Below are 21,407 nucleotides of genomic sequence, written 5' to 3'. Positions count from 1 at the left end.
CTTAAAAGCTGAGACCACAGAAGTACAATTGGAATATAAAATATTCAGAAGTTACGCCTTCACTGATGAAACTGACAAACACATTTCACATTAATGGGTAGTTGCAGCTGCTGCTGCTAACACAAGTTTGAATTCAAGCTTTCAGGCTGCCAGAATCAATTTAATGGCCAAGTACAATGAATGTATGGATGACATTGTCAACTAAAACAAGCTTCATAGCATAATAATGTATCTTAAATTTGCAGTAAATAACATTAAAGGGATATTTCACTGCTGGAAAGATGAATATGTATTTAAATTGGGTCATGTATGTAGTAGAAATGTGAAATCATTTTAGAAGTTGGTGCCTTCTAGACCGAGAAAAGCCAGAAAATGTATTTTTGGCTCATGTGGATGAAAGACAACAACTCCCAGAATGCACTTGCTTCGCTTCCCTACAAGGCCACCTCCAAGCCACGCAGTCAAGTCAAGTGGGTTTTATTGTCATTTCAACCATATACACTGCATATAGTGAAACGAAACAACGTTTCACTGTGGCTCAAGTGGTGTTACACATTTCAAATATATAAAAACAACATTTTATAAAAACCACATTATATAAAAATGACATTATAAACGACATTATATAAAAACGACATTATATAAAAACGAAATACGAGACAGGCTACATTTAGTGTACACACATTATAGACTATACATAAAGTGCAACCCGACTCGCATCGGGTAGTGACAGTCCCACCTCCTATGGGCGGGTTGAAAACATGCGGAACTAGCTAGCTAGTCTTTAGCATCTGGCCGAGAAAGCCTCTGATGACGCAAAATGACGATTTTTGTGTCATCAGAGTTTTTTTCCCAGACACACAATACAGAGATCTATCGTCTCAGGGGGACATGAGGGAGGGAAGCAAGGTCATTCCAAAATACTACCGGGTTTCTACTGATACAAAGCTTAATGCTAATCGGTGAAGTATTCTTAAGATGTATTGCAATCATAAAATGAATTCTTAAAGGTAACAAAATAGGACAGAAGTATTCATATCATGACTGTGTAATTGCTTCGACCATGCTGTACAACATAGTAGTGGTACATTGTGAAATGTGACTGAGCTCTCTGCTAAGCTTACAGTGTAGTTGTAGTGTACATGATTGTAATTCATGTCATAGTTTCAGACAGATCAAAAGGACATGTATTTAATAGCGCATATGCTGGCATGGCTTGAAAGGACAAATCATTCTTCAACCACTGCTCATGTCTATTTGTAAAGACAAGTGTGACATACTTTCATTCTTTCAGGTGCACAGGTGCAAAACAGAAATATTATTCCTGCACCGGAACGAATGCTGATATTGACCTGAATCTTCCTTGTAAATAAATCAATTTTAAATAGTCTTTGATGATTTTAAGTTAGCTTTCAGCACCTTTTATTTTTATAATTTTAATGGTAGCTGCACTGTCGACGTTGCTCTGTAAAGAACAGTTTAAAACTAGACCTCATACAAGCAAGTTACCGAAATATGGACACAGTGCTCATCATACTGGTTAAGGAATGAAAGTAGGTTTAATGGCTCAAATCAGATTTTTTCCTCTATTAAACAACAGTTTTGATACAAGCAATACATTAAATAACTCCATGTATTGTAAAAGAGGGAGTTACACAGGTTTGCCTGACTTTAAGCTTTTTTTTTTTTTGATGATTCTGATCTCTGGCTGCACATACACATTATGAGTCTTATTGAGTCATCAGCAAACAAGATTAACAGTGAAAACACACCGTGATCGTAAGTATCGCGTATAGCCTGCAAAGCGTATTTCTCTGCGCCGGTCACAATGCGATCCCTCACCTCTCGGCTCTCTCTCTCTCTCTTTCTCTCTCTCTGATAGAAAGAGACAGGATGAGTGAGGAAAACTGTGGTAATTGTAGCCTATATGTGGCTGTGTGTTTGTGTGTGTGTGTCCGTCTGTCATTCTCTCTGCATATGCCAGATCACGTGTCTTGCTGCGAGAAGTCAATTCAGCCAAAATCACCATGAACCTAGGTTTTTTATTTTGAAATGTCGTTTATATTTGTAAAGTATGCGGCTGCACTGTGGTCTTCCTTTATGTGATTACCTGCCTGGCTTGACACATTCAACGACGAAGCATCGAATGTGTCTAGACACGATAGATTGGATAACATGGGCGCCGAAATACAAACGCTTACAGCCATGCTAGTGGCTCTGTGAGATTGTACTGAGGCACAGTGGTGCCACTATGCTAACACGCTCACAATAATAATGCTAACTGATGGTAAGCACGTATAAAGTTTACCATCAGTATGTTAGGCTAGCATATTAGCATGGTAACATTTACTAATAAGTACAACTGGGGATGATGGAAAAGTCATTGGTTTTTTAGGTATTCAGTCAGAATTAGGTCATAAACCAAAATATTGGACAATTTAAGTTCAAGAGATTACAGTTCATCCTGAGGGTGATATTAATGTGTATACCACATTTTATGGAAATCCATCCAGTAGTTATTAGTAATTTCAGTCTGGAGAAAAAGTAGTGGACCAACCAAATAGACCAACATAGCCATCCTAGAGCCATGCTGCAAACTTAGCTAAAAACTGTAATCAGCTATTTTGAGTAAATAAACTCAGACAAGACAAGCGTATGGTATCCAGCACCAAATTACAGACAGAGACAGTTAAAGTAGCTAGCTGGTGAAGAAATTCAAGCATCTATGAGGCTAAAGAACGAGGCATTTTTGTCAGGAGTTGGTGGAGACCAAAACAGAACAAGAGTGACTACTGGACTACTGGAGCAAATACTTGAGTCAGTCAGCTCACTATCAGTCTTAGTGGGCCCATTTTATGTTCATCTCATTATACCCACTTACTTTCAGGGTATACCATTGACACTGGGCCACATGGAGCAAAAAGGAGATGTGATGCTCAGCTTGAGGATTTCTTCTTTTGCCTCATTTTCTCTGCATCCTGATCTCTCTCCTTTCCTCTATTCCCTTTCTTTTATCTCCCCCTTGTTTCTTCCCCTCCTCTCTGTCTCTCTGAGGGGCTTCTCTCTCCAGCAGGTGGCCGGTCAGTCAGCAAAGACTTCTCTAACTGTTTGACACCATGGCAACAGGCTTTGAAAACACACACTCACAAATGTATACTTGCATGCACACAGAAATTACTATGTACATGTACTACATAGCTAAGCTTGGGTACCCATTTGCACAAGGTGACAAACTTAGCCCACACACATGTTCACAGTTGTGATATGTTTGCAGCTCCAGCAGAGTGATTTTTTTTTTCTTTTTCTTTTTAAATCTCTCACCTGGTGGCAACATTTTTTAAAGCAATAATCAATTTAGCACTTCATGCTGGATCAGGCAAACAGTATCTAACTGGCTGGAGTTAGACCGCACGCCAATGTTAAATGCAATACCCTAACAACAGGTCTTAAATACAAAACTCATTTCTGTCAGCAGGGGTCAGACCTCAGCTTGGTGTCTGTTCCAGTCTGGCTGCCAGCTGGGGAGAGCAGTAGCAGCAGCAGCAGCAGCAGCAGCAGGAGGAGGAGAGGATGCATGGAAAGGAAAGCAGCAGCCAGAATTGGGGTCACGACAAATGTACAGAGCAGGATAGTGACATCTTGCCAAGTAGGGACAGCCTAGTCCAACTCTTTTCCACATGTGTAAGCTTAACTATTCCTCAGAGTCTCAGCCATCTGATGGACACTTTTATTCAAAGTGCCTAAAGGAACACTGAGGGCATTCTGTACATTTTAAAGTGAAGTAACAGCTGAACTAGGCAGTGTCATGAGCCATTCCTCGAAGTTTATTAGAGAACCTCTTCCACACCACATGTAATGTTGTTACTCTTAAATGCTAGCTTGTTCTTTTATAGTTAGGATTTTCACATAAATAAATGTTTTTTTCTACCAGCGTATAGCAAGGTTTGATTGGGAGAAGGTGCAAATGCCATTTTACTAATTTTAATGGGGGACCAAATCAAAACTTTAAGTACACGATAAATTAAAAAATCTAACAATAATCAATTCAAAGGTAAAGACTGAGGCATTTTAAATTACATCAAAACAATATGTTCTATCATTATCACTGTCTTAAACAATGGCACTATACAGTATGCAACTTTTTCTACTACAGAATTTATTGGTTTTTTATTGTATTTTAATGAGCAAAATGCATTAGCGCCATGTTTAATTCACTTGCACAGATTTGCAGTTCTGCAGCTGTGGTATTTTTTTTTTAATACCAAGAGCTCCCTTTTTAATACAAATACTTACAAATCTCCCTTCAATTCAGGATCAAAGGAAACAGAGAATGCATGACATGAAGGGAAGGTTATGTTCTAGAATATCAGGAGTTAATATTTTGTTTTTCAATCAGTGAAGTCTTCAGGATACCTGTTTCTGCTGCCACTTCATGGCATGTCAGTCCACTACAGATCCCCACAGTGAGACATCATAGAAAGCTCAGCCCGAGCGGCGGAGTTTCTTAAGCCTCTTGCATGTGAGGATCTCCTGAGTATCTTGAAGAAGGAGCAGTTAAAATAACCCCTTGGTGACAGGAAGCTAATCAATCAGAGGTGGCAATTTCCACACTCAGCTGGCACAAAGAGTAACGCACCACTTACTCCCCGGGGCTAATAACATGGCGCCTGTATGGTGTTCGACAGGGGCAAACGCACTGCAACTTAATGAAACACACGCAAATAGAGAAAACACAAGCAAATTAAGAAAACATTCATTTGACAACACATGCGCAGCATTTGCCAAACATGCTGCAAATACACACAACACAACCAAATATACAAACGCGCTGCAAATACAGAAACGATGCAAAAAGGAAAGCACCCAAACTCCGAAAACAGAAACGATGCAAAAAGAAAAGCACACAATCCCCGAAAACAAATGCAACAAAAAAAACGTTGCATCCAGATTACACAACGGAAGTTCTCCAGCCCTCAGGTACTAAGTGGAACAGCTTGATTTTCGACTCCACTGAGAGAGAGAGAGAGAGATAGAGAGAGAGAGAGAGAGAGAGAGAGAGAGAGAGAGGGGGGGGCACATTCAATCTCAGAATGGTGTGCACTATTGTGAAACTGTGTGCAACTGCTTTGAGATCATAGACTGTAAATATTAAGTGTATGTTTGAGATATGTTTTCTCTCGTTTGGTGGGGGTGTCTCTAGTTTATTGGTTCAGGTCACAGGTGATACTCAATCAGCAGAGACGTGTCTGTAAACTCGTGGTAGTAAAACGGCAGAGCGCTCTCTCCCCGTGGGGTCGAAAATCAAGCTGTTCCACTTAGCACTCCCCCTAGAGGCCTGGAGAACTTCAGTTGTGTAATATGCAGAGTTTTTTTGCTGTTGCATTTGTTTTCGGGGATTGTGTGCTTTTCTTTAGCATCGTTTCTGTTTTTTGGGTTGTATGCTTTTCTTATTGCATCGTTTTTGTATTTGCAGCGCGTTTGTGCCACCGTACGCCTGGATCCTAAAAACCATCTTGTCAAAGCAGGGCAATTAAAGAGGGAATTCCTAGCAATTGGCCACTGTCAAAACATCCCATTATGGTTTTATGGGGAGGAGTGACGAGGACATTGACGGCCTCATTGTGGCAACGTGATTTTGGAACTGAGGGTGCATGCAGAAAAAAAAAAAAAAAAAGTCTGCTTTACCTTAACCATTGTTTTTACATTTCAGGGTTAATTTCAAGCTCGTACAGGCTGCACATGCCCATTTACTCTAAAGAGACTTAAAAACAAGCTAAGATAATTATCTAACATTTACGGAAGAGGATTAGGGCCATTGGTGAAAAAAATATTTGAGTTCTGACTTTATTCTCAGAATTCTGACTTTAATCTCAGAATTCTGACTTTATTCTCAGAATTCTGACTTTAATCTCAGAATTCTGACTTTATTCTCAGAATTCTGACTTTATTCTCAGAATTCTGAGATTAAAGTCAGAATTTTGAGATTAAAGTCAGAATTCTGAGATTAAAGTCAGAACTCAAGAATTCTGAGAATAAAGTCAGAATTCTGAGAATAAAGTCAGAATTCTGAGATTAAAGTCAGAATTCTGAGATTAAAGTCAGAATTCTGAGAATAAAGTCAGAATTCTGAGATTAAAGTCAGAATTCTGAGATTAAAGTCAGAATTCTGAGAATAAAGTCAGAACTCAAGAATTCTGAGAATAAAGTCAGAATTCTGAGAATAAAGTCAAATTCTGAGATTAAAGTCAGAATTCTGAGAATAAAGTCAGAATTCTGAGATTAAAGTCAGAATTCTGAGATTAAAGTCAGAATTCTGAGAATAAAATCAGAACTCAAGAATTCTGAGAATAAAGTCAGAATTCTGAGATTAAAGTCAGAATTCTGAGAATAAAGTCAGAACTCAAGAATTCTGAGAATAAAGTCAGAATTCTGAGAATAAAGTCAGAATTCTGAGATTAAAGTCAGAATTCTGAGAATAAAGTCAGAATTCTGAGATTAAAGTCAGAATTCTGAGATTAAAGTCAGAATTCTGAGAATAAAGTCAGAATTCTGAGATTAAAGTCAGAATTCTGAGAATAAAGTCAGAATTCTGAGAATAAAGTCAGAATTCTGAGATTAAAGTCAGAATTCTGAGAATAAAGTCAGAACTCAAGAATTCTGAGAATAAAGTCAGAATTCTGAGAATAAAGTCAGAATTCTGAGATTAAAGTCAGAATTCTGAGAATAAAGTCAGAATTCTGAGATTAAAGTCAGAATTCTGAGATTAAAGTCAGAATTCTGAGAATAAAGTCAGAACTCAAATATTTTTTTCACCAGTGGCCCTAATCCTCTTCCGTAAACATGGGAATAATTTTCCAATTAGTAATGTTCTAATTGGTCCAAGTTAAAGCACAAAGCACTTTTCCCAAAACCTGTTTTGTTAGTAAATTAGTCCCGTTTTGCAAAGAAATTCGGCTGAAAATATCTTTAACTAGTATAAGCAACACAAAGTATTTGTGAGCCTAAGGAATCGGTAGAGTTAGCAAACCTTTTGTTTTAGTAAAGAAAATCTTAATCAGATATCAGCTGTGGAAAAAAAAAAAACATATTTTGGGAAAGTAAGTGAATGGTCTGTTTTATTAGATAAAAAGGTTTGGAAGGTTTTGCAACAAATTCACAGAAATTAACCTCACCTAGACCTTGCCTCGACCCCACGTCTAACTCTTCCCTCCAATAAAGAAGTCCTATAATGTCAAGTTAAGTGTGATTAGTGGCAGTACCAGGCACAAAGTCTTTTCTGTGTACAATACCCAGAACTTCAATACAGCATTTCATTTGTAATCCAAAGAATGTATAGAAATATTTGAAGAGGTCTACTCCGAGTCCGTACAGTACATATTAAGACATTTTACAAGTCCTTTAATCACTATTTTTCAACTGTAGCAGATCCAGCTTGTACAATTGTTAGGTCACCTTGTAGTCTTGAAAAAGTACCATGATTTGTTTTCATTTTGTGTTATTGGTCATTCTGTGAGAGCAGCTGTCACTTCTCAGAGTGGTTGATGTCTTATTTTGGAGCTGGAACTCTTCATTCCTGTCCACCTTATAGGTTTATTGGCTAATGCGAGAGCTAGCTGTCGAAGTGACACCCATGGCAGGGGAGAGTTTATCATTCTGCTGACAGGCTAAATAACTTGTGCCGAGGCAACAGATAACAAATGGGCTCAAGTTGTGGCTTGAGTGTCTGTGTGTTAAAGACAAGAACAACTGGGCTGCAGCAGAAATAAATGGTCTTTACTTTTTGGCATATGGCCATTACTCATGGGGCACCTGAAGTACTGAAAAACAAGAAGATTAATAAGTGCTTATGTGTGCCAACACAGAGCATGCATTAAGTTGAAAACTAATGCATGTTAACTCAATAAAAGATTTAAATACAGTGATTTTCATCTTTGAAAAGCCTCATTGAGTGACGTGAATTATAACCAGTGATGCTTATCACAGCCGCAAAGATGTATTTAGATGAATTATGTATTGTTCTTACAATAAGGCAAAAGTCACTTTGTCTATTTTCTTGAAAAATCCCAAATTTGTTGTCATTAGTCTGAAAGTAAGATTTGTATTTTAAAGTTAAAAGAAAGGCAAACTACATGCTTTTTTATCAAATGAACACAAATTCTGAAATGCACATTACATGTTGTCGAGGTGAATAATGCAAAACGTACATTTCTCCACTGCTAAGGGATTATGCGACAATATCACATACCCTATTTATTTATTTAAAGCCATTTTGGATACTTAGCTTTATTAGTTTAGGAAATTAAAACTATTTGTTCAAGGTCAGGTTGAAGCTTTGGTCATAGATTACTGAGATTTCATTGTAGTGCAATTACAATTTCACATTTTGCATGGGTTGGTTATTGAAGCTGGACTATAACATGTTACATTTGGTTAATCTACCCATCCATCATTCTACAATCTTTACAACAAAGTGCAATTTGCATGTCAAATTGCTTCCCTTTTCTAGTTGTCTCTTCTGCATTTGTGTATTTCTTTCTTTTTCTTTTCCTGCATGCCAAATCATTAACATTTTAAGACATTGAGCTGATTTAATAAGGCAAGGCTGGATTTATTTATTTTGGCTGACATTACTCATCCCTCATTATAAGCCTTCAGGATCTAGTGTCAAAGCAGCAGGCTAATGAGCTAAGGCTGTTGATAGCGCCACACTTGTTGTTCACCTTTGCCTCGTAGGTGTCAGACTGTCAGTAAGAAGCCCAGCAGGCTTCAGGAGTTTACTGCAACTACGGCACAACATAGCCTACACAAATCAACTTCCCTGTAAAAAAAAAATGATAGCACCTACAGAAGACCTCTGGAAGACGATGCACATTCTTGTAGCTGTGATGTGTCAAAGCATTAACAAATGCCCTGTTAAACAAATGCCTTGTTTCTCTCCCACTCTGCTCTCTATTGACAGCTGTTTCTGCACATACAGTGAGTGAGATATACCGTGAGGCAACCAGGGTGCTGTCTTAAGCCCGTGAAAATGTGCTGCAAGAGATAAATTCCAAGATGTCAGAGGAGCTGTCAGTGTGAAAGAATACTCTGGTCATTACCAACTTCAGATCTAGCTTGCATGCAAACTCCCCCTCCCTTCTGAGCCGGACCCCTGCTGAGGATGAGCCGGACTTTCCCACACTGAAAAACTGACTTGTATGCAGTTATTGGACTATATTTTACTGTATCCTCCACATGAGAACACTTTTCTCATGTAGCTCGGACAATCTTTTCATTTCACTTTTTACCTGCAAAAGTAGAATATGCTTGAATCCATACATCGCCATGGGTAACAGCTATTGTCAATGCTGTGGGTCAATGCCCAAAGCAATCAGACAAGAGATGCAACAAATGTTCCTGTGTTAACTCAAGACCTGTTAGGTGTTAGAATTTGTTTAGAATTTAAAGTTGTGATGTGTTGTATCATGTTTTATGCTTTTACATGCTTATTTTGACCAAAGAGTTTGCCTACAAAACCTATTCTGGCAACAACACTTCTGCCGATGGAAACATTTTCAAAAATGCAAACGATGATGTCCAAGCAGCGATTTCATCACTATGTTAAAACCTACATTGGTATGGTTAGAAAAGAACTCGCCTCAGCTGTCAGATGTCCTTATTAAGGCTGTCTAATAAGCCCAGGTTATAAGATGGTTCTGAGAAGTAAGCGATATCCGCAAAGCGGCCCACACATACAATAAGGCAGTGAGCCTTAGTGTGGATTTCATACTCAGGGCTAAGCATACTCTAAGCCTATTTTTGTTGTCCTGATCTCAGACAACCCTGGACCCCATCCAGGATGGTTAAAGTAATATCCACCGGTAATGCTGCCCGATCCTGTTGCCTCCACTGAGACTTGCAAGCTGAGGGGCCGGAGTTTAAGAGTGACGGGGCAATACAAGTTACGAATTCCCAGGAACTTTGTCTGAAGTCAATTCTGTGAGATCTAAGTGTGAGGAGGAAGCATGCCATTTTTGTGATGCCCTTCACTTGTCTTTGCAGTCTTGCTCAACCAGAAGAGGAATGTGTTCTCCTTTTATAGAACCCCCCAACACAAGATACAAAATACTCCACGTCCTTAGTTAAACTGGATACCCGATTAAGACTAGGGGCCGCTTTAACTCTTGAGCGAGGTTGTGGGCACAAACAGTCATGATAAGGCATTCCGTACACAAACGAGGCCACTTTTTGTCGTTTTTACACTGGTAACCCGTGAATTTACGGCAACCGGGGCCCCTATTCTTCCTCTCTCCCGTGGAGATAAGGGGTGTTTTTCTTCTGAAAATCTACAGGGGGTTGGGTGTAGTTAAAGGACACACTCAGTTGCTAGATTAACTCATCAACACCGCATTGCAGGGTGTCAACAGAAATGTTTCACACACAAGACCGACAAGGAATGAATACCATTTGGAGGTCACAAGTGGCAACCCCTCAATCCTTCAGGCCTTTAAAATGTTAGTGTCTGCCTTTCAAGAGCAAGGATGTAACCTCTAAACCTTTGAGAGGAAAAGAGATATGTGTTGGACATCACTGCCCTCATGTCAGTTTCTACAGTAGATTATGACTGATCAAGCTCATGAGACTTAAACCAAATAAATCATTGGGGATAAATTGTTTGTTGTCATTTAGTAGCTACAAATATAAGTTACATATTTAAACCCCTGATGTTATTCACCTGTCCAAATATTTAACAATAAATCAATGAGACATTTTGAAGATGCCACCCTTAAAAAACACAGCAACAAATAAGCGGTCACTGTAAACTCTCCATGAGATGCCCATATTCAAATAAATCTTTCTTGAAACTAAAAACATTTATATAAAGTGTATAAAATCAGTTTCATACCTAAAAAGAGATAAGAGATAACAGTACCAGAGTGGATCAAACTTTCCATGTCTCAAAATACACAACACTATGACAAGCTCAATAAACAATCTTGAAATACACCTGCAGGGCGTAGTTTCTTGTTTCAGCACCAGAAACATGATTCATATTGCTTTTAGCTGTGCCCCTTCTCCTTAGCTTCAGTGAAGACCATATTTTCAGGGAACTGAAAAAACAACTGACAACCGGAGACGTGGGATCATCTTTAAAAGAAATTCATATGTCTGTGGCATGCTGTCTTTTAGCTGCTTGAGCAATGTCATTCCTTGTAGTTTGAGTCGTCCAAACTCCCCGCGTAATCGCTTCCAAATTTAGATCACGGTGCCAGTTTTAAATTTGTTAAGAAGCCTTGGTCTGACAAGTTAAAGGTCTGGAAAAGGACAGATGAAAGTTGCAGGATCTTAAAATGAGTCCCTTGGTTGTTGACTCAGCTTGCCAGGTTCCTCACCCTCTACATGTACAGCAGATTGTGAGGCCTTTGCACTTGGCGTGCAGCAAAGCTTTCATAGCTGCTCAGGGAAAGTCATTGTTTTCCCTCTAAAGCTGTAGTGCACTAGGGTGGCATGGCTGCCATGTTGTGCCTGTTTGCTTTAGATTTGAGGAAGATCAAGCCACGTGGCCTTCGTTAGGGCACGTTCAGACCAAAGAAAGCGATCTAGCGATTCGCCGCAGGGATGTGCGGCGGTGGGAGTGTCATTAAATGGGCCATTTGTGTGATGTTTTGTTGTGTTATTTAACCCCACAATGAAGTACAAGTAGAGTTTATATTTCACTTTTTTTTTATTGTTCTTACGTCAGATCAGATCAGATCAGTTATAGATATTGACATTTCAGACTGCACTTGAAGGCAGCTTGAAAGAGAAAAAGACAAGAGAAGGAATGACTGTGCTTTGCGTAAAATGTTCTTGTGGCAGTGATAGAGGCAGTGAGGTTTACTGTTTACTGTACAGGACTCACACCGCCTCAAAACGGACTGACACGTCTGATCACTGATTTTTCAGCTCGTCCCTACGGCCACCCCTGCTGCAGCCTAAATGCAATACCCCCATTCAAAATGAATGGGAAGACATGCGTTTTCCCCAGACCTCCTGATGACCGCCTGACTGTATGAGAACGCAGCCTTAAGCTTTGTGCCAATTGGTGGCCCCTGCCCTCTGGAACCTGATAAATAATTTGCGTATCATCAAGAGGTCTTTTCATATTGCTTTGACATTGCATCCCAGATTTTAAGAAATGTTGTCAAGACCCTTGTAGGAGAGTCCAAGTCATCCCAAGAAGCTGAAGTCAAAGCAAGCCCTGTGTGAGCTCACAGAGTCTATACTGTGCATGTCTAATACAGAAACAAAATGAACAATATCGTAAGTGTAGATGTGAGTGTTAACTATATGTATCACTCCCTCCAGGAAATAAACAACACCATGGTTCTGGTTATATGGTCCCTCTAAAATTCAAATTATTGATGCCGAAATTGCTCTCTCTCCTGTTTTGGCATATTTTAGAATCTGGATGTGTTTCTTAAGAAGTTATTGTTTTAGATTGGTCCTAGTTATACAGTATGGTTGTAGTAACTCTTTTTAAAAAAAACAGCTAATCAGTACTTGGGATTTTTACTGTTAATGGGCTATTACTTGGACCATGCTACACCCTTACACCAAGTTTTATGAAAATCAGGCTAGTAGTTAGACGGCGTACATTCCGAACCAAACTGAAAATATAACCTCTTTGGTGGATAATAATGGATAATAATACAAATATGATAATGTTTCTAATAGATGGACAGAAGTTAAATCAACATCTAATAGTAGCCAAGATCCAACTTGGCCAAACGTATTCACGACTCAAGTGTCACCCTTACAGTAACTCTTTCAACCATGGCAACACCATCAAACTCTAAAATCAGTTAAAACTCTTTTCTCACTGAAGCCATGGCTGTAGGGTAATCAGCACGAAGCTCAGATATTTCTGTCATTCCTTTCTGTCAATGTAGGACGCCATGACAGTGTTTTCAGTGTTGGGTTCCTGGTGCCGTTTGGCACCAGCAGAGCGTGGGAGGTTAAGGGGCGAATGGCTGCGTTGGCCCTGTCAGCCCCCCTAGCTCACCCAGTCCCATGGGCTGGCGCCAGGCTAGCCTCGCTAAAAATAACCCCGCTGCAGTTGTCGGGCAGGGGAGAGTGACGGGGAGAGCATGTCACACCAGGGGATCAGGTTTCAGCGGCTGTCATCAGAGAGCAGTCATTACTTCTGGGCTAATTATCTCAGGCCACGTGTAAACAAACTACCTTGTGTTCACAGCTCCAGGCTTCAGTTTTGTCCTTTTCACTTGTTTGATGTTGGCATTAATTCTGAAGTTGGCTAAAGTCCTTGTGTCCCAACGGCCAGTTCAGTTTAGAGGTCTAACAAAAGACAAACACAATACATTGTGACTTGAAAAGGGCTAAATGCACTTCTGCTGCTTCTTGTACAACATCTTGTGATTGAGAAAATCCTTGAGTTGACCATACTGATGCGAATATAACACAAAAGCCAATTCAATTTGCGGTTGCTTCTTGCATTGGAAACTGTAGTTATGGTTTTTAAAAAACACTGTTTTGAAATTTCAAATTACATTTTGTTTGGCAATGAAACAAGGGGAAAATGAATAGATAAGACAAATAATTATATTTCAGCTGTGGTTAACTGCCATTCATCATGATTTTATTTCATCAACTGGATTCTGACAGGACCCATGAATGCGCTCTCTGACTGAAAACTCAATCCAGCTCAGCCCAGCACCCGGTCTCACATTCCCCAGCCTTCATGGCACGTTTACGGTTCAGGCTCATGTTTCTATCACACGCTTGCCATACCATACCTGTGTACTGCGCCCACAGCCGGAGACCAGTTGCGCGTGACCCGTGGTAAAGTTGTCTTCATCTCTTCAGGGTTGAGTTGTGCCTTAAACAGCAGTTGCAAGGATACATAATGATTTTAGTGAAGGAGTAAGGAGGCCGGTTATTTTTAAAATAGTAATGTTGCTTTAAACTGTAACTCTGCTCTCACATTAGATAATAAATTAACAAATGAAACTCTGATACTGTTCTTGCACAGGCTTTGGTTTTTCTGTTATTTTACTGTAAGTGGAAAGAAGCAGCCCCCCTTTTGTGACCTCAACCCTCTGTATGTTACTTGATGATTCAGTCACATCACATTCCTAACACAAATCTTGGAAGGAAAATCAAACCTTTTACCTGTCATCCAGCAGCAGGTTTCATCTTCAAAAGGAATTTGTGTGATACTGCATATGTCTACATTCACTCTAGAATGATAAAATGTTTGTCAAGTTGAAAACCAACTTTTAAACCCACTATCTTCAGAGCCTGCATCAGATGTTTCAGTAACATCACTACAAACACCTTCACTCGTCTCTTCTGCATTGTACAAACTGCATGCTACTTCCACTGCCCAGGCAAACTTTAATGTGTGTTCTTGTACGATATATGTTCAAAAACAGCTTTTTAAGAAGCAATCCTCTGCTGGATGACATGGGATTGTAAACCGTAGAAAGCAGCACAGAAGCTATTGACAATGTTATGCTGGTTGCTTCTTTTTTTTTTACATCTGTTACTAATTCAGTCTTTCTTTCAAACTCGGTGCCGACTAATTTGGATGTCCGAGCGCTGCATGGGTGGAGACAGATGGTATTGTGGCTGAGATGATGTGCGTCGAAGCATCGCGCTGGAAAAAGGGTGAAAATTAACGCAGGTGTCATGTGTACATCACTGCCGATCGGAGCTGAAGCCGATAAATACCTGTAGCTGCTGCAGAGTCAATCGTCCAGGGAATGAATGCTGATTGTAACCTTTCCCACTTGAGACAAAAAGCCAGATATTAGTGGGTGTTAGTGGTTAATTTGGCCAGTGGGAAAGGGGCTTAACTGTTGCAACAAAAGCTAGGAGCAGCATTTACATTGAGCTACCAGCTAATAAAGGTGTATATTTGTATTTAAGATGCATTAATAAGTCAATTAGCAGTATAGCCAAATTCTGTCAAAGCTCTTCACATCACGGACCTATTAAAACATTTTAAACAAAAGCAGTAAAGTGATCATGTGAGTGTGGCACACAATTCATGACTGATTTAGCCTAGCATAGAGCTGATTGTCAGTGTTGCACAGGGTTGAGATATTATTCAATAAAGCATGGCGTAATGGAGATGCAAAATGACATTAAGCCCCTGCTTGCATGCTGTCACTTACATCCTTCTGGGGGTTGTCAGGTCTAACTGTACATTATTAATTGCCCTCTTGCACCCACCTTTGTTCGGAGGTGTTCACAATGGCCAAGAGTTTGTATTCTAATATTTATATATGCCTTCGTAACCAAATTACTTGATCCTAGAGACATAGCTAAAGACCTCATTTGCATGCTAGGGCCTTTTTGAAGGGCGTGAGTCAACAGCAAACATTACTGCACTACTCTGTCAAGTGAATGAGTGACATTTCTAATGGAACATGAGCGCTTTGCTGAATATGGATTTAGCTGTGCCATTAGCCTGGGGTACTTTGATGACCACAAGAAATGTGATAGGTAATTAATTTTTAGGAGCAAGTTTTCTCATCCCCACCAATCCCTATTAAGGGGCTGTGTGATCCCCCATTTACTAATTGGGTTAGCTGCATCAGTCTCGGTCCGAACTTGAGAAGTGTCACAAATCAGACTCTGTTTATCTACCATTATGTCAAAGTGAGAGGCTTAGTTTTATGGTATAATTATACCTCGCAAGACAGTGACCTAGCTAACCTTATTTTGTAATGCAGAGCACTTTGGCAGGGTCCTTAATACATACTCGGCAGATTTTCTCGAGCTTTGTCTGCTGCTCTTTCACTGCCTGTATCTGCATCAGCCCCTGTCTAATTGGAGCATGAAATCTGAGCGCGACAAGAATACTGAGAGAAGTTTGATTAAAATTCCTTATTTCCTCCAGATGGCATTGTCAGTGCGAAGGCACTGAATATCCATGAGGATGTAGTTTTTACCCAACCTGTCTTTCCTTTGCTTTCTTTCAATCTAAGAAAAATGAGAAGCTTGACAGTTGACGACAATGACCCAACAAGAAGTACAAAAGTAATAGGTCACAAAACTTCTGAGTGGAAACGCAATCCATTTTGTTGTGGCCCTGAATGTGATTTGATCGACACTATCCACTTGCAGTGAAGGCCTCCCCGTGCCCTCGCCAAAGACATTTGCAACTGGTGTCAAGGCCCTATAAATCATCCTGTATCAAAGAGGCCATGTAACGCTTTCTACATTTCAACATATGTGGAATCAGAACGTGTCTGTCATCAACGTGAGCCACTCTAGGAGAAAAAGGTTTTTTGGACGCCTTTCCCAATGTAATGCTTACCATATGTGCTATTGATTTGGGAGGTTTTACCTGCCACAGTGGGATACTCCTGAAATGAGGTGAGGCAGACACTGTCATACTTCTTCAATAGAAAAGGATTAGGCCTGTAAACTAAAATCAACAAGGTGGATAACTACCAAGACTAGTGCAAAAAAGACTAAGTGCACTATGACGATTTTTTTCTTCTTTTACTAAACAGTGTTTTGCCTTTAAATAGCCTCTAAACACACAGTGATCTGGTTCATTTGCATCAAACGAGACGAACTCCCAACCACTCCGACTGGTGCCAGGATGAGCCTATTCATCTTAATATTATAAATGGCTCTCACCGTCATCCAAGGTTTTAAGTTCCCAAAGCAACTGATCCTGGTCTTGTACTGGCCATATGTCTCCCTTTGAAAGCCAACTCTTCCATCTCCTGCTGCTTTGTATTTAAGGTTGGCCCTCTATCTTGGGTTTAACCTGCTTTCTCAATGACCATCATAACTTAAGGAAAGCAAGGAGGTTCCCAATTTCTTGAGTCATTTAGGAATCTCCATTTGTGGTCTCGGAGGTTGAGGATAAATGAGACTGCAAATCACATGATAAATGTTTAGAGATTTGGTCCCTGTGTTGTGACCATGGTTGTTTCTAAATTTAGAGTTGCTTCCACAGAATTAACCCTCACTGGTACTAAATAAAAACATCTAACTGCTCTGATTACAGTTGGGTTATAATAACATCTTCTCTTTTTGTGTTTCACTATAATGCCACTTTTTCTGGTCCTGGTTAAGAGAGTACCATCAAGACTAACAATGAAGTTACATTGAACATACGGTGCTGTTGATTACTGTCAAACACTGATGGCTAACAACAGTATAGTGAGTTATAGTAAGAAGAATTAGTTCTACACTGGAGGAAATATGTTTTCTTAGAAGTTTATAATTAAATTGCCCTGCAATTTATTGCTTAAAAGAAATGTAAAGTTTGAGCTTGACTGAGTGTTATTTCTACCCTATACAGTACAGGTTAATCAAACTACTAGTATTGTTTATTCATTTATAAATTCAACATTTATTTTTACAGGGTAGGTTAGCTGAGCATACATGCTCTTTTATGGCAACACCCTGGTAAAAGTTTGGTGAAATAATAAAAATCAATTTAAAAGGACAACTGACATAAAACAGTGTGCATCAATGACAGGCAGATAGAGAGTGGTTACTGAGACATGCCTTGATGTTACAGAGAGGTAGACGTGTTTTGAATTTTAGGTAAGATTGCAGATTATTCAATACAAACAGGAAGGGCTGTTTTTCCTATAAATTAATTCTAGTTTCAGGTCTCTTATAGCATAAGCCTGAGTGCTGCAGCAAGGTCGAGATATAAGATAGTAATTTAGCATTAAGGGCTTTGACAATGATTAAGCACAAGTGGTTACTACGTTTCTAAGACCGAGAAGGCCAACCGACTTTATCATATAAATACAGTGGTGAGTGTTCAAAGGGCCTCAAAGGGGAGGCAGCAGCATGTCAATATACAGTATAACAAACCAATAGTCCCCAACTGAGAGGAAAACTGCTTCAAAAGCTCTGTTTTCTACATAATTGTTTTTTTTAAATACACTTATTGTAAATTTCCAATCAAGGAAGATGCCTCTAAACAAGTTAGAGTGAAGATATTGTATTGCATATTATTGTAATCTACATCTGAAGGAACGCATGCATTTTTGTTGTATTTCAATTCCGTACTAATTTAAGATTAATAAGTACTACTACTACTACTTACAATAATGACAACAATGCCATTATAACCATGATGACACTGTAGGTTTACAGAAAGCCATTTTTCATGTCTATATTATCAGACTCTCTCTGATAACACATTTGACTGAAACGTCTTCTTTATGAGTGAAGACAACAACACTAAGCCTGTTGTTTCCCTAAACAACAACAGGACATTTCTGATCCTAACAAGCGTCCATGTTTAACTTTGTTGTCGTAATGGGAGGCGATACCTGCTGGGAGGGAGGGATCATCCTCGCCATTAGCAAATACTCAACACATTCTGTAGCCGGTGCATGCCGATTACAAAGCTCAACTATTCTGGGAAGCCTTAACCTCCCGACCACGCTCTTCCCTTTACAAACTGAGGCTGACTTAACATTCCTGGCTCAGTGTATTGTGTCACATGTAATCAGGTCGTAAAACAGTCTACTTGCGCATACTCTTGATACAGCAATTAACACTTCGTATTAACGGTCAGGCACGTTTCAATGTCATTTTAAAAATAGGAACAACATTCATATCCACAATAACAGCACTACACAGAATTACTTTTTAAATAATATACATGATTTCTCTTGCTGGGATTCTCCATATCACACTCTTCTGGGTTCGGCTTTGAAACTTTCACAATGATCCATGTTATGAAGTGATATGTGCCAGACATTGGAGTCTAAAGTGATAAAGTAACTCAAAGATAAAGCCCAAAAATTGCTTTTTCTGCACTCAATATGGTTGTGATCAAATGAACAGAGTTCTATAGGAGAAGCCGGCGCTTTCGGTGGTTCCTGGTAAAGATATCTCCGGCAGCCGCAGCCGTCCGATATCGAGAAGTGGAAAAAAGAGGTATTTTTGAAACGATCTATGTCATCCGTTCAGCTGCTGTGTTGTCTTGAATTACCTTGATGCAGCGTTTCCAAAGAACAGATTGGATTTCTTTCGCCAACGTTTTCATCCAGATTTTTCCACAAATGCAGGCAAAAGATTTATTTACAATTTGTCTTCCTGATAGCCGGTTTCTTTCACGATGAGTCTTATAGAGTTCAGGAGATGGATTACGGTATGTAAGTGTAAGTGGTTGTAGTTTGAAAGGGTTAGTTTTGAAATAGGTATTAATTTCACACATGGGCATTGGTACAGGGGCTGGCATTGTGGTTTTCTTTCTGAAAGGATCACTTCAAAGGCCTTGGCAAGACACGAGACTGAACTTTTTGCTGAAGGTGAGAGCTGTAGATCTTTACTGCTGAAGTAGCTGTAAAAACCTCGACACTGAGAGGCTTTGTCATTTCAATCGCAGGATAGTGTAAGCCCTTATTGGTGGTCCATTAACGCATTCAACTGATTGATAGCAGATTTAATGCCTTACATTTTAAAATGTAATACGAACTGAACTTGTCAACAAAGGCAAATATAATTTAAATATAGCGAAATGTACAATTTGTCTCTTTTCATGTAGAAAAACTTAAGTCCACTTTGTATAAGTATATGTCAAATCAAATATTGTGGCTGAATATTGTGATGAAACATCTGCGTCCCCCTGCCAGTCTTATTACATTATTATTTACAACCTGATATGGTTGTGTGGCTAAACCCAGTCAAGTATCATCATAGCTGTTACCCTATTTTGTGTCAGTTAAGTAAGTGGAGCCTGTGTCTTCATGGCATGGTGCAAATTCCTGAGATTAATGTAAATGATAAGGAATCTGCAACTCTCCGGATTCTGAGATCCTCGGGATTAAAGGTTCAAGTTCCAGACACTGGAAAAGGATGACTCACTGTACGGCCCGGACGACTATCGGGTGTCTTGTCTCCTCCCAGTTAAGAAAGTGAGGAAGAGCAAAACTCTCACAGCGTGGTCTAAAGCTCGACGGGAAATAGCAGCTTTCCTCTCGGGCTCAAGCGCTGTGTCTGTGAAGATACACAGCAGAAAGAAAGTAAATATGAACGACTTTTTGGATTGAAGCAACCTTCCAGTTGTGCTGATGTACGAGATGTAAAGTGATTTTTTTTATTTTTATTTAATGTCCCACATCAAAATAACAGAGCAAAAATTACTGTTTAAAAAAAGAGTCAAATATCGCAAACAGATGATACAAAATCTATAAAGTGTGTGTGTGTGTGCACGCAGAAAAAGAAAGAAAGACAAAAACAGAAAATGACAGAGAAAAATGATGAGGAAAAAGTGTCAGGCTGGAGACATTCGTTGTGCTGCTGTGATGACCTACATCCCCTTCAAGGTTTCTGTCCATTTCATTAAAAGACTCTTTCATTGATCGCTGTCCTTGGTCTGAGTCTCCCCTTCGGCCGTGTCTCCATTAACAAAGTTAACTCTTTTATACGGCGACCTCCTCCTACTCCTCTTGACCCGGGCAGACAGCTGTGCTTACCTTAGCATAAAGTGCCACAATAGGTCATCATTATCAAATTAATCAAAGCTGTCACAACACAGCACAGTGCTGCGGTCAACTCTGTGCTGCGCTCCGAAAACCACTTAGATCATGTAACACTTGAACGTGCAGCAAAGGAGGCGTGCAGACTTAAATTGCGCACACACACGCACACACACACACACACGTGCACACACGCGTGCACACACACACACACACACACACACACACACACACACTTTTGCTCATGAAAGCACCCACAGATGTGTTTAAGAACTAGAACAGAGTGTTGAACGCAGCATTGTGATAGCAAACCTTTAAGGAATTACTGCATTTCATGGAGTTCTTTGGAGAGCCAAAGACGTGACGCGTCATCAGATGAGTCAAATTCTTCAGTAGAGAACAGTAGCTAGCTAAGTAATGATAACAGGAACATCAATAAGGAGATAGTGTCAGTCAATGAAATGGTGTAAAAACAAGCCTACTTCTGTATTGTGAAATGACAAAGCAGGGTTAATGTTTTACAGCAGAATTATGACGTACAAATATATTTTATCATTGGTGTGTTTTTTGTTTTTCACTGTATGCAGATTTGTTTTTAAAGGAGTAGTTAGAAAGACAGAAAGTAAAGGGGATAATAGGGATTAATCGAAAAATTAGCTGCTGATTACGCACTCAATGTCGTAAACAAACACCAAGACGTAAGATTTTCCATCTTTACATTTTTTTATTTTTTTACTTTACTTAGTATTCTTAATCAAATAAAAAATTCCCTACTCTTTATTTGTTTCATCAGATTGCAGATGCATAATAATTTGCCATAGTTTTTGGTCTTGATTTGATTAGAAAAATCTTGCTAAAAACAAAAACGTTTGTATGTATATTTGTTGGCCTGACTTGGAAGCATTACAGTATTCATTACAGTTTTCTACAATCACTTTGCTACTAATTTCA

This window comes from Perca flavescens, chromosome 10 (genome assembly GCF_004354835.1).
Source record: "Perca flavescens isolate YP-PL-M2 chromosome 10, PFLA_1.0, whole genome shotgun sequence".
Taxonomy (NCBI): domain Eukaryota; kingdom Metazoa; phylum Chordata; class Actinopteri; order Perciformes; family Percidae; genus Perca; species Perca flavescens.
The sequence above is the reverse complement of the archived record's forward strand: the minus strand, read 5'-3'. Positions refer to the sequence as shown.